The sequence below is a fragment of the Megalopta genalis genome, chromosome 6 (genome assembly GCF_051020955.1).
Source record: "Megalopta genalis isolate 19385.01 chromosome 6, iyMegGena1_principal, whole genome shotgun sequence".
NCBI classification, from domain to species: Eukaryota; Metazoa; Arthropoda; class Insecta; order Hymenoptera; family Halictidae; genus Megalopta; species Megalopta genalis.
In genome coordinates, this window is record NC_135018.1 from 19003144 (window position 1) to 19015943 (window position 12800).

Sequence of the window (12800 nt, forward strand, 5' to 3'; positions counted from 1 at the left end):
CCCAACTTGCGGCTCGTTTTTACAGTCGTCGACAATCGGTAACCAAAAAAAACGAGCCGCAAAGCTCCAACGATCGCATCCCCTCTCCCCAAATTGTCCATTTTTGTCTCGAATCCGAGACAAAACTGATCAGAGAGAATTCACCGTATCTCTCGTATTTCCACGAGCGTTTCAAGAGCGCGAAACCGACGTCACGAATGCTATCAACCCCCTATTTTTGTCCCAGTTTCGTCGAAAGAACGGACCACTGGTGACACGTGTCCCGCGGACAATTAATCAAGCAGCAGTTTCTTTCAGCGTAACGAGCAATATGAAATGCAGATTCGCGCGGAAGGGTGACGGAATTGAATCGGCCGGGGGTTAGGGCGGGGGCGCGGGGTTGGAGGGTGTATTATGGGATAAAATGACAACTAAAGTGTAGCGGAATGGGAGCTGTCGCGATAACGTAGACAAGATGCAACGAGCCGCGAAGGAGGACGAAGGGCGAGCCTCGGTGTCCGCGTCGGTGGAACGGGAAGGACACGTGGATTTGTCGACGAGCGCAAACCACTGACATCGGGGTTACGTCGACGTCGCCGTGCCGGGCGATGCAGTCGGTAATGCAGCACTTTGCATTGTTGGCGGGTAGCAAGCGGCAACGTTTACTACCGTCGACGTGTCAATCCGTCCCCGAGTTTTACGAGCACTGCGTAAATTCTACGGCCTTGCTACGGGCGTCGTAGTCGCGGACCCAACATTGCCCGAGCCCCGTGCATCCTCAACGACGACAAATGCATTAGACTTTATGGCGGCTGGCTCGTTAACTCTCCTCATCCCATTCCAGCCGGCTGCACCTATACCAGCCTGGAAATGTCCAGACTTTGGCTAGACGTCCGCACCTGGATCCAATCGTGCACATCCCTCGCACGGAGAATCCCCCCTTAACTCCGCGGGGCTTTTCGGCCTGCCAGAAAACTGAGGTCTAAAGTGCAGATCGTATAAATTCACCGGGAAAACCTTCCTTCCCCTAACTAGACACGCTCTTGTTCCATTGTACACGTCCTCCGTAAAATAATTCCGCTGTTGCTCCGAGGAGTAATCACTCGCTTTGTCAACAGGCTGACTAATTCCGGCCGGGCCAGTGCATCGCTGTCGCGCGGCGTATCTTGTTCATTCAATTAGGACCGCTCGCAAAAATATTTCGCTTTTCTGGCTGCGTTGTTAAGCACGCGAATTGCCACTTCGCCGAACGACTTATTAGATCGGAACGTAGAGGGCCGAGGGTGAAAGACAATTGATTTGTCAGTGTGACACGGTGCAGTGGAATTTGGGATGTTAGAGGTATTTTCATGTGTTTTTATAGTTTCATTCGTTAATCGGCGTCATCTTAAGCTCATTGTTTAACGTAAAAATCGTTCCAGTTTGCGGTATAATAATGCTTGAGATATCTGGCTTGTTAATACCAGATTTACAGAGCATAATTCTTTATGTCTTATTCTTATTTTTATTCTTTATTGTCTTATATTAGCTTGTAAAAGTAACGATAAGATATTTATTTTGATTTTTAACAAGTGTTGTTGTAACATTTGCACAACAATAATATTGTAGTAACATATAAATTGTAATAATAATAACTGTAATAATAATTGTAATAAAATAACATACAAACAACTCGTAAATGTATCTTCACGATATGAACAATCGTAAATTAAAAAATTAAGTGACCCGTCAAAAATTATTTTGACGGGTTCCGTAGATCTAATAATAATAGTAATAATAATAATAATAACTGTAATATAGTAATAATAATAACTGTAATAATAATTGTAATAAAATAACATACAAATAACTCGTAAATGTATCTTCAGGATATGAACAATCGTAAATTAAAAAATTAAGTGACCCGTCAAAAATTATTTTGACGGGTTCCGTATGTATATAATAAATATCACGCGTTCAGTGCCAATTAATTGAAAATGTACGATTACGATATTTTGTGCGACAATTTCTGAAGGCTAGAAATTGTTGCATAAAAGATCCTGCGATCATCACTCGTCCAATTTTAATGTTTTAATGCCATAGTTTAATGGTCGTTATTTATTAAATGATATATTATCTATTAATTGATAAGAATCTATAATGATCGACTTCAACTATGATAGCCGTATGAGGATTAACACGTTGGACTATAATAATTTGGTTGGACTCGTTCCGACGTCTCGAAAACAGAATTTACCAAACGTGTGAATACATTTGTTTCTTTTAAATCAAACGAAAATCCTGTCTCGTTGTTATCGATATTTGCTCATTGGGATAAATCTATAAGTACGAATGTACATATAATAAATATAAATGTTCTCTTTCCTGTAGGGAAATTATAAATCACTGGGCGTTGTATTTCTGCGTGAAACAATTAGCGCAGTATCAGCGGCGTTTAAAATATCTGGCAAATCTCGTCTATTCGAACGATCATTTAATGTCACTTCGTTTTATTATTTCGAAGCAAATTTGTCATACGTTCGAGAATATTTGCGATAGCTTCGTATTGTACAAATAGATTCGGTATTTTGGATTTTTACAAACTGCGATTATGCTCTTGACTCTTGACTACACAAGAGAGTAGTTAGCATGAGTACAATACGAGCAATTTATCCAAATAGAATTGCATTGAATACGCAAAGAGCTTTCAGACTACAAATGCTTTAAAGTCCTTTATAATAGCGTAGCTCGATATTTGAGCATGATATTATTTAAGCATATGCTTCAAATTGAAGCTCTTGTTTGTTTATATAATTTATCAGTGTGACATTCACAGATATATAAAATATACATATAGTACAATTACAACAGATATATAGAATATATATGTTTATATATATAGAATAGATATATAGAAGATATATAACAGATATATAACAGATATATAGAAGATATATAACAGATATATAACAGATATATAGAATATATATGTTTATATTATATTCGCAGATACATAAATAAAGTATTAATCTTGACGATCCTCATTTAAATAAATTATTTTCCCTGAAAATAATTCATATATTATATATATTATATTAAAATAATTATATAGAATGTTGTAAAAAAGCACAATTTTTATGAGACATGCAATAGAATAAGCTAGTTCGTCGCAACTATAATGTTAGCATATTATCGTAAACTGCAGTCAGATTGGTTAATCGAAAAACGTATTTTAATTGCAAATATTTCGGCACAGAAACTACAAATAACTATCTTGCATAAAGATTTCTACTATTATTCGTGCAATGAGATTTTCGCATATTCTTGAATATAAAACTGAGAATTTCAAGATTTCTTGAAACTATCTTATTTAAAGATAAATATTTTTCGACTATTATTTCAAATACTTTCTGTTTGAGATGTACTCTCAGTTCAGCATATAATTTTACCGAGAGTTTCGTCGAAAATCATTGTTTAGTACAGTAAATTCTCTCTAATTCAAGCTCAGACTGTATACAAAAATGGACAAGAAGAAAGGAAATGGAAGAGCAAATTATATTTACAGTAAATTATATACTATTTATAGTTAATTATATTTTATATTTACCGATTGTTAACAACTATAAAAACGAGTCCCAAGGCTCGAGTGATCGAATCTCCTCTTCTCAAATAGTATATCCACAAACTCTTGACCAAGGGCCCGTTGAAATCATCAAAACTCTGTGGCAAACCAAAAAACAAACTCATCTCTAGTTAGCAATATTGTATAAATGCAACAAATACGGAAACGAAAGAATTGTCTCAACACACTATCCGACGTTTAGGTTGACTGAAGATCGCAGCAATATCCGGGTATCGTGCATCTAATATTCCCAATTTTTAGATGCACAATAAACACATCATCTCTTTATTAAATATTCTCTCTTTTAAATATCTTTTTTAAATATCTTCTCTCCGCATCGAGGCGAAGTTTGTTACGTTGGCACTAAAAAAGAAGCTGGTCCATCAAGGTCCTGTTGAATCAATGAATCATACATTACGGCGCAAGCTACGAAGTTAAGATCGGTTCAGCCAGCACAGGGTCATCGGTGGGGTTCTAAACAATTTGCCGCAAGAAGATCCAGATAACGGGGCTGCGGTAGAGGTCATTTGACGATCATGATCATGTTTAAATCGGTGGCTTGTTCCCGTCGGGCAAGAAGTATCTCGCGGCGCCTCGGTCGCCCGGCGCGGCCAGCGAAAAAACGAGTCGGAGGAGGTTCCGTCGCGTCCGGAAATTGTTCGACTCTTCTCAAAGTAGCGGAAGCGCGGCGAAAAACTCGGCAGAAGGAGGGCAGCCAGACATAGAGAACACCCTGTGATTAGGCGGCAAGAAAAATGCAGCCGACATTAATAGACCCTCTTTAAGGAGGTCTCGTGGTAGCCGTCGCGCCTCTGTTTTTCCCGGCTCTTCCAGCCCCTAACAAATGGCGGGCCATCCTGTCACGGTTTCCTGTCTGATCGATAGATTATGGTCCCGGCTTTTGTCGACTTTCTAACAGCGCATCGGAAAAAATTGTTGTCGTTGACTTATAACCCGTACCGCGGGATCGGGACGCGGGAAACGTTGACAAATGATCGCCCGCGGTTGAATTATTGCACCGTCTCAAATTTCTGCGCGATGTTTGCTTTCGCAAATCAACCGCTTTTCAATTTCGAAAGCGACCGCCGTCGCAAGGATTGTTTACGCCAGGGGTGGCAAACTCAAAAGCTAACTTGGGCCGAATAAACAATGCTTAACTTTAGGTGGGCCGCAAAAAAAAAGATCAATGTTCATGGAAACAAATATTTTTATTTCGACTAGTACATTGTAATAAACATATATAAAGTTAAATTATTGTTTACGTCCTGATATTTGCCATCTCTTCTCTGATACTATCTTTCCTATTTCGAGAGAAATTTGATTGGCCGAGACTACTTTCAAAATTTCTAATTCACATTTCTATTTTATTTTTACTTTGCGTCGGATATATTGACTGGGCCGCAAAAATGTTCATCTCGGCCCGCATGCGGCCCGCAGGCCGCGAGTTTGACACCCCTGTAATAGACTAATCCTATCATCCAAGAAATATTGGCCTGAATATCAATGCGGGTCACTGTACTTTCATAAATGGAGATGTCGTTCATTTTTTATTTAAATCAAGATAAACATAATTTTTCTATTGACGACAGTTGCTAGGCAACGTCTATAAATATTTTTTAAAACTGCGGTTCATTGAAATGAAAGAAATAAAAAACTCGCGCTTTTAATCTTTTTGTGCGAGCTCTATTTTTTAAATCTCGATAACTTACGAACAGCTTCGTAAAAATTGCAGCGTTTCACAACTTTCGACCGACAACTGCAAGAAATCTCGAGATTTTGGAATCTTTAATCGCTTAAAACCCGTGACAAGATTAACCGAATTCGATGGAATTTTTAATATGCTAACGAGATCCTCGAATAGGCTCAGATTAAATATTTTTGACACTTCAATCAGTTGCACTTTTTCGAAATAATTTGTTAACCATCTAGTAGACCAGGGGTGTCAAACTCAAAAGCTAACTTGGACCAAGTAAACAATGCTTAACTTTAGGTGGGCCGCAAAGAAAAAAGATCAATGTTCATGGAAACAAATATTTTTATTTCGACTAGTACATTGTAATAAACATACATAAAGTTAAATTATTGTTTACGTCCTGATACTTGACATCAAAAATGTTCATCTCGGGCCGCGAGTTTGACACCCCTGGCTTACGCCACTTGGAAATTTTTGGTCCGTGAAGAACGTCGATGTTGAGACTGGCGGGCAACGGATATTGTTAATTAATGTCGACGGGTTTTACGATTTCTTTGTCGTCGCTGTTTTATCTGAAAATAAATAATGTATTTTATGCCACGGTATCGCAGCTGTGCAGTAAAATAAGTTTGTTGGAAAGATTCGATCATTTTTACGACGAAAAGATTGCCCAATACAATCGTTAACAAATTTGATATTAATCTTCTATATTATTCAGTGGCTGTTCGAATGTGAGTTGCGATTAAATACGTATGAAACATTTAATATTTCATTCGATTGTCGAAAACATGAATGTGCGAGTGTTGCGAATCATGATGACAGGATTCGCGTAGTATAATGCATATATTTAATGTAATATAAGAAAATTATTAATGATGTTTACCGATATTAATCTATAAGAGGAGAGTAGTACAGTAATCAAGTGTCCTTAAAGTTAATGAAACCCTTATGAATAGATTGCTCAGAAAAGTATAATACGTGTAATTATTCGATTCCATTTTATTAAAGTATAATAAATTTGATTGCTGAAAGTTATGCATACGTATATGGTGTTCATTCGAAAACTTTAATTCCAAATATCTCGAAAACAACACGTTTTTGGAAAAATTGTTAAATACATTTCAAAGGAGATATGCAATCATTTTATTTATTTCTTGTTGGTCGCTTTATTGATCATTTAGAAGGTAACTTTGTTTCTTTATACAGAAATCTATATTTTTATTTATAGATTTTTATTCTACCACGAAGAAAGAATAAACTTTCGCGAGAAACATTTTTTAATCAAATTTTATCTCACAAGGATATTTAATGAAATTGAAAAATTGGTTTACTTATGCAATTTCTTTATTTTTTCGAATATTTTTTAGTATCTATTATACTTGGCCAATCGCTTGGCCACCAATAACCCTTGGTCATCAAAAAGAAAAGTTTAATTAATAAAGTTTATTATATATATATATTCACTGAAATAAAAGAAAACGAAGAAGAAAATTTAATTCGCAATTTAATTCGTTAAATTTTTCATAGACGTCAATACTGTAATTTCAAAAACGTGCGACACTTCATAACGGAGCCAACAATTTAGCTTATCTTATAATTCTATAATTATTAATTACATCTCATAATTTTCTTACAATCCTATAACTTTTTAGTAAAGCATATTTCAGTCTACCTTCGCTTGTATAACATTTTTCTCTTATTTTCTCTCGTAGACTCTGCCGACACCGTCTGGCCGAAAAGACACCCGGGACACCCTGTATATTCCGGCGACGAAGACAAGGAATTTGTCTCGTATGCCATCTTTTGTCGCGAAGCGTGAATCTGGGTCAGAACGGACCCGGATCCTGGTATCCGCGAGGGTTAACTGGACGAAATAAGGAGGTATCGTCGAGATCAGATATCACTACACTTTCGCAGTGAAGTGCTTAACCTTTAAATTTGACGTTGAAGATGGTCAATTATACCGCACATACCGTCGGAAGTAACCGCTGGGAGGCGAACGAGCGATATTCAGGGTTAAGGTTATCCTCGTCTGCTGCCAGTTACGATTTCTGAGCGGTACGTGGGGGTTGCCGACCTCAGACTTCCAGTATGCTTTTCTCGAAGTTCACCGAGTTGGGTCGGCTGTTTACAATCTCGAGGCATCTTCTCCGCATGCAGATTATAGTCAATTAAAGACTTACTGCCCACCATAAGCCGTGATATCGAAGCCCGAAGATTGAGCACCGTACCTTCTTATTTTCTTTTTTATTTTACGATGGCTGTACAGATCGTGAATGATTGCTCAGGGCGTGGATCGATATATTGGGCGAACCATAAATTAAACGATAGCGATTACAATATTCCTGTTGCCGTAAGAGAGACGCTGTAATTTATAATAAAGGCATTAGAACCATTAACGCGTTCGATCTTCTTTACCGGAGGTTTCGGCTTTCGTTTCTTTTATCGCGAGATCGGCGCGATTCGTTTAAGAATATTTCAACTTTTTATTTAAGTTAAAATCTCTTGGCTGAATAATTGATTCTAGCAAATAAAGAAATAATCGCCTATAATTGAGCCGTTTATTTTGAAAGTGGCATAAGTCACTTTACCGTAATGAAAAGTGGTGATTTTTTCATGTTTATACGAAATTATTTATACTGAGAAATCTTCTCGAAAGTTAGCATCCATATTTTTGAACGTGTTAAAACGCAAACCCTTAAATATATCGGCTTAAAAACAAAGTGACTTATGCCACTTTCAAAATAAACGGCTCAATTGTCGGAGAATTCATAATTATTAGGTACCTGGTGGTAACAATAAAAGGAAAATAGCATTAAATTTAATTGCTATTAAATTTAGTGTTAAATTAATTGCGTGTCGTACATGTTCTTGCACGTTGTATATGTTTCACATACATTGTCTTAATTTTCGAATATTCAATCGATCTCTTCTATTATTTGAAATTAGATCTAAAATATTAAAATTGATGCAGTGACACAGTTTTCCCGGTTTTCTTTATTACGTGCACAGTTTTGCATACCTATACGTGTGATGTTGAGCAAATAGTTTCGGTCTAATTAATTTTGAACAGTAATAATCATCGCTCAACTGTAACAGTTTAAAGCATAAAAATGATTATCGCTATATATTTTGATGCACATCTGTGGTATGATTATGATAATTTTTCTGTTATATATATTCTTATATATAATATTATATTCTAATATTTTACATATATATGATATATTCTTCAACATGTTTCACTGAAATTGAAACTACATTTCGGAGCGCTAAAGACAGCTGTTCCGAATTATGCGACGAAACTCTGTGGTATGATTATGATAATTTTTCTGTTATATATATTCTTATATATAATATTATATTCTAATATTTTACATATATATGATATATTCTTCATCATGTTTCATTGAAATTGAAACTACATTTCGGAGCGCTAGAAACAGCTGTTCCGAATTATGCGACGAAACTCTGTGGTATGATTATGATAATTTTTCTGTTATATATATTCTTATATATAATATTATATTCTAATATTTTACATATATATGATATATTCTTCATCATGTTTCATTGAAATTGAAACTACATTTCGGAGCGCTAAAAACAGCTGTTCCGAATTATGCGACGAAACTCTGTGGTATGATTATGATAATTTTTCTGTTATATATATTCTTATATATAATATTATATTCTAACATTTTACATATATATGATATATTCTTCAACATGTTTCACTGAAATTGAAACTACATTTCGGAGCACTAAAGACAGCTGTTCCGAATTATGCGACGAAACTCTGTGGTATGATTATGATAATTTTTCTGTTATATATATTCTTATATATAATATTATATTCTAATATTTTACATATATATGATATATTCTTCAACATGTTTCACTGAAATTGAAACTACATTTCGGAGCGCTAAAAACAGCTGTTCCGTATTAAGCGACGAAACAAAACAAACACACTTATTCCGAGATTTTCAGCAATTTTCATTACACGATATATTCTCAAGGGAACAGCATTATCGAATAAACTCTCGATAAATCTCTGCTTACGATCTCAGCAATCGTGAAACAGAAGCATTTGGTAGCCGTCGTTTCGACGACTCCGTTAAACCTGTGTATATTGCCTACATGCTCGCTACGAGCCTAATACAGGTAGTCGATCATTTAAATTGGCCGCTAGAAAATGAGAACTTAGCTAGAACGTCGATCGCGCTCTGTGTCGAAGGGAGCCGAGCCACGCGAGGGTCAAACATCGGGTCTCGATCAAAGATGGAATCACGTCCGTGTACGTTACAAACACGAACAATACCGCGTCGACGGTGTTCGAAGGTATTCGGGGAACATCTATTACCCCAGTTCAGGGACCATTTATAACCGGCATCGAATTGAATTATTGATTGGTATCGATGCCGGGCTGAAACGACGGTACAGAAACGTCGTAACGACATCGCGGTATTACGGATCGCTATCGCGTACCGGTGAATTCGTCTCGATTAAAAGTATCTTCTCCGAGCAGAAATTACAGTCAATTAAAGAGCCGCGGTAACTACCACAATGTGATATCGACCTCGTCGGCGGCGAACCGTTCCACCTCTCTCTCTCTCTCTCTCTCTCTCTTTTTCCCTCTTTCTCTCTCTCTCTCTCTCCCTCTCTCTCTCTCTCGCTCTCTATTCCAACTCTCCACGGATGGACACACGAATACGGACGACTGCGTAGCGAGCACATATTTGCACGAAGTAACTCACGTCCATGTATTTCTTGCAACCACGTACGTAGCTGTACTTACGTACAGCGTGTGAGATAAGATAGCCTGTGGTACCTACTCTGGCCGGGGTGGGCGCGAGGGGGGTATATAATTGCAGAAGGCAGAAGAAGAGAGAGAGAACGACAGAGAGAGAGAGAGAACTAGAGAAAGAAAGAGCGAGAGAGAAACGTACGGTACGCGTGTACGTAAGAGGTTACGCGTATGCATGTGTGTGTGTGTGTGTGTGAGCGCGCGCGTGTGTGCAAGGCTGGCGGACGTAGCCGTGTCCGTGTGTTTGCGAGGGCGAAAGAAAGATGCGCGGAGATGTTCTCGCCAGGTCAGCACGGGGTCACGCTTGGAATCCAGAGCAAACTATCCCCTCTTTCGTTTTCCCTCCTATCCCCCCTCCCTCCCCCGTCTCTCTAAAAGTTCCTCTTGCTTGACCGCTCGCTTGCTTACCTACCTACCCACCTACCCACCTACCTGCTCGTCCTCCGCATCCTTTCCTTCGTCTTCTTCGTCGTCTTCTTCCTCTTCTTCATCATCCTCGTCTCCTTTCTTCCTCCTTCTCCTATCCTTCTGCTTCCCTCATCTTCTTCTGCTGCTTCTTCTTCTTCGGATTCTTTTTCATCATTTTACTACTACTACCGCTGCTACTACTACTTCTACTACCACCACCACCACCACCACCACAACCACCACCATCACTATTACCGCACTACTCTTCCCCGTCTCTTTGTCGTGATCTTCTTTTTCCCCGATGCCAGGCTAGGAGCCTGTATACCATCGGCTCTCCGTATAACTCTTCACCTTTCCAACGGCGTTCATCGTTCTCTATCGACGGATCGGGAAGACAGTGTCCATCTCTTTCTGTCGATACCGTGAAACTGCCACGTGAAATTCGCGCCTTCCGCGTCATTGCGAACCGATCCCACTGGACGAGCGAAGGGATCGCTCGGACGTAAATCGATCTCTCTCGATTTCTCTCTTTCTCTCTTCCTCTCGATTTCTCTCTTCCTCTCTGTCTCTCGATTTCTCTCTTTCTCTCTTCCTCTCTGTCTCTCGATTTCTCTCTTTCTCTCTTCCTCTCTGTCTCTCGATTTCTCTCTTTCTCTCTTCCTTTCGATTTCTCTCTTTCTCTCTTCCTCTCGATTTCTCTCTTTCTCTCTATCTCTCGATTTCTCTCTGTCTCTCGATTTCTCTCTTTCTCTCTTCCTTTCGATTTCTCTCTTTCTCTCTTCCTCTCGATTTCTCTCTTTCTCTCTTCCTCTCGATTTCTCTCTTCCTCTCTGTCTCTCGATTTCTCTCTTTCTCTCTCCCTCTCGATTTCTCTCTCTCTCTCTCTCTCTGTTTCTCTCTTTCTCTCTTTCATATATATATATATATATATATATATACGTACACACATACACTGGCTCGCGCTCTTCCTGTCGAGGGGGTGGACGAGAGGAAACGGCCGCGAGGGTGAAGGGGCTGACGATGGTTCCACGGTTGTCGCAGGTAAATAGCCGGTATCGATTCCGCGATTACTCGGTCGGATTTGATACGGTCGATTTGTTCACCGAAGTCTTCTTTGTTGGATAAGGTAGTCGTGAGAATGTTGCCGAGTGGCCGCTCGACGGGGAATCGCGCCGGTAACAATAGCAATTATCACGGACGTATTAGGCTCGTCAGAAAGTTCGGACTCGTTTCGGTTTTGTTTGGATAAGCGGACAGCTGTTTGTCGGGCAACGCTTTTAACCCTTTGCTTAACTCGACTCGGCGACTCCAAGGCGTTATTAAAAATTGTCGTGTCACGTTTCGAAATAATTTTATTCACCGAATTTGTTTATATTTCGGGAATTGTTGGAAGCGTGACTCTGTTGCATGGATTACAATATTCAATTTCATGTGTATGAAATAAAAAAGGTATTTTGAATTTTGCGTTGATTTGGCGTCGAGTGCAAAGGGTTAATTTCAGATTACAGTAAATGTCTGTCTAATTGACGCTCGGATTGTACGCAAAAATGGACAATTTGGGGAGACGAGGTACGATTATTTTATATATTAATAATTAACATATCGGCTAACAATTTTGCGCGCGTTGAGATCTGCGGCTCATGTTGTCATTTTGGAAACAATAACCTCAAAACTAGACTTATGAAGATAATCCAATTGAAACGTGTAACAATTAAAACATTTTAAAAATAGGTTATGTTAGACCGACTAGTTTGTTTGGAGAACGAGTAAACAACAAAATTTGTCGGTTTCGATTGGTTGGAATGGTAGAAAATTAAGAAAGTTTCCAACGTTTTTATCTGAGTCTATAACGAAAATGTAAAAAAACGTGTTTTGTAGATCTAAAAATTTGATTGAGATCGTTTGTCGCGTAGTCAGACTACAGTCACTGAAAAATTGCTATTTTCACGAACTTTAAACGTTTACAGTACACATTTTCGGTACACATATAAGTTATCGAGATCTAAAAAAACGCATTCTTTAAATTTTCGTTATGGGCTTCTTTAAATTTAACATGATAAAATTTATCTCATGTTAAATTTATACATAATTTATTATATTAGAATTTTATGTATTAGTGCAAAGAGTTAAAAGACGAGAATAATAATATCATAATATATTATATGTATATTATATAATATTATATTAATATTATTATTATATATTATAATATTATATTAATATTAGTATTATTATATTATAATATTACTAATATTATTTTATTATTATTATTATATTAATATATTATATACTATATATTATATTAATAT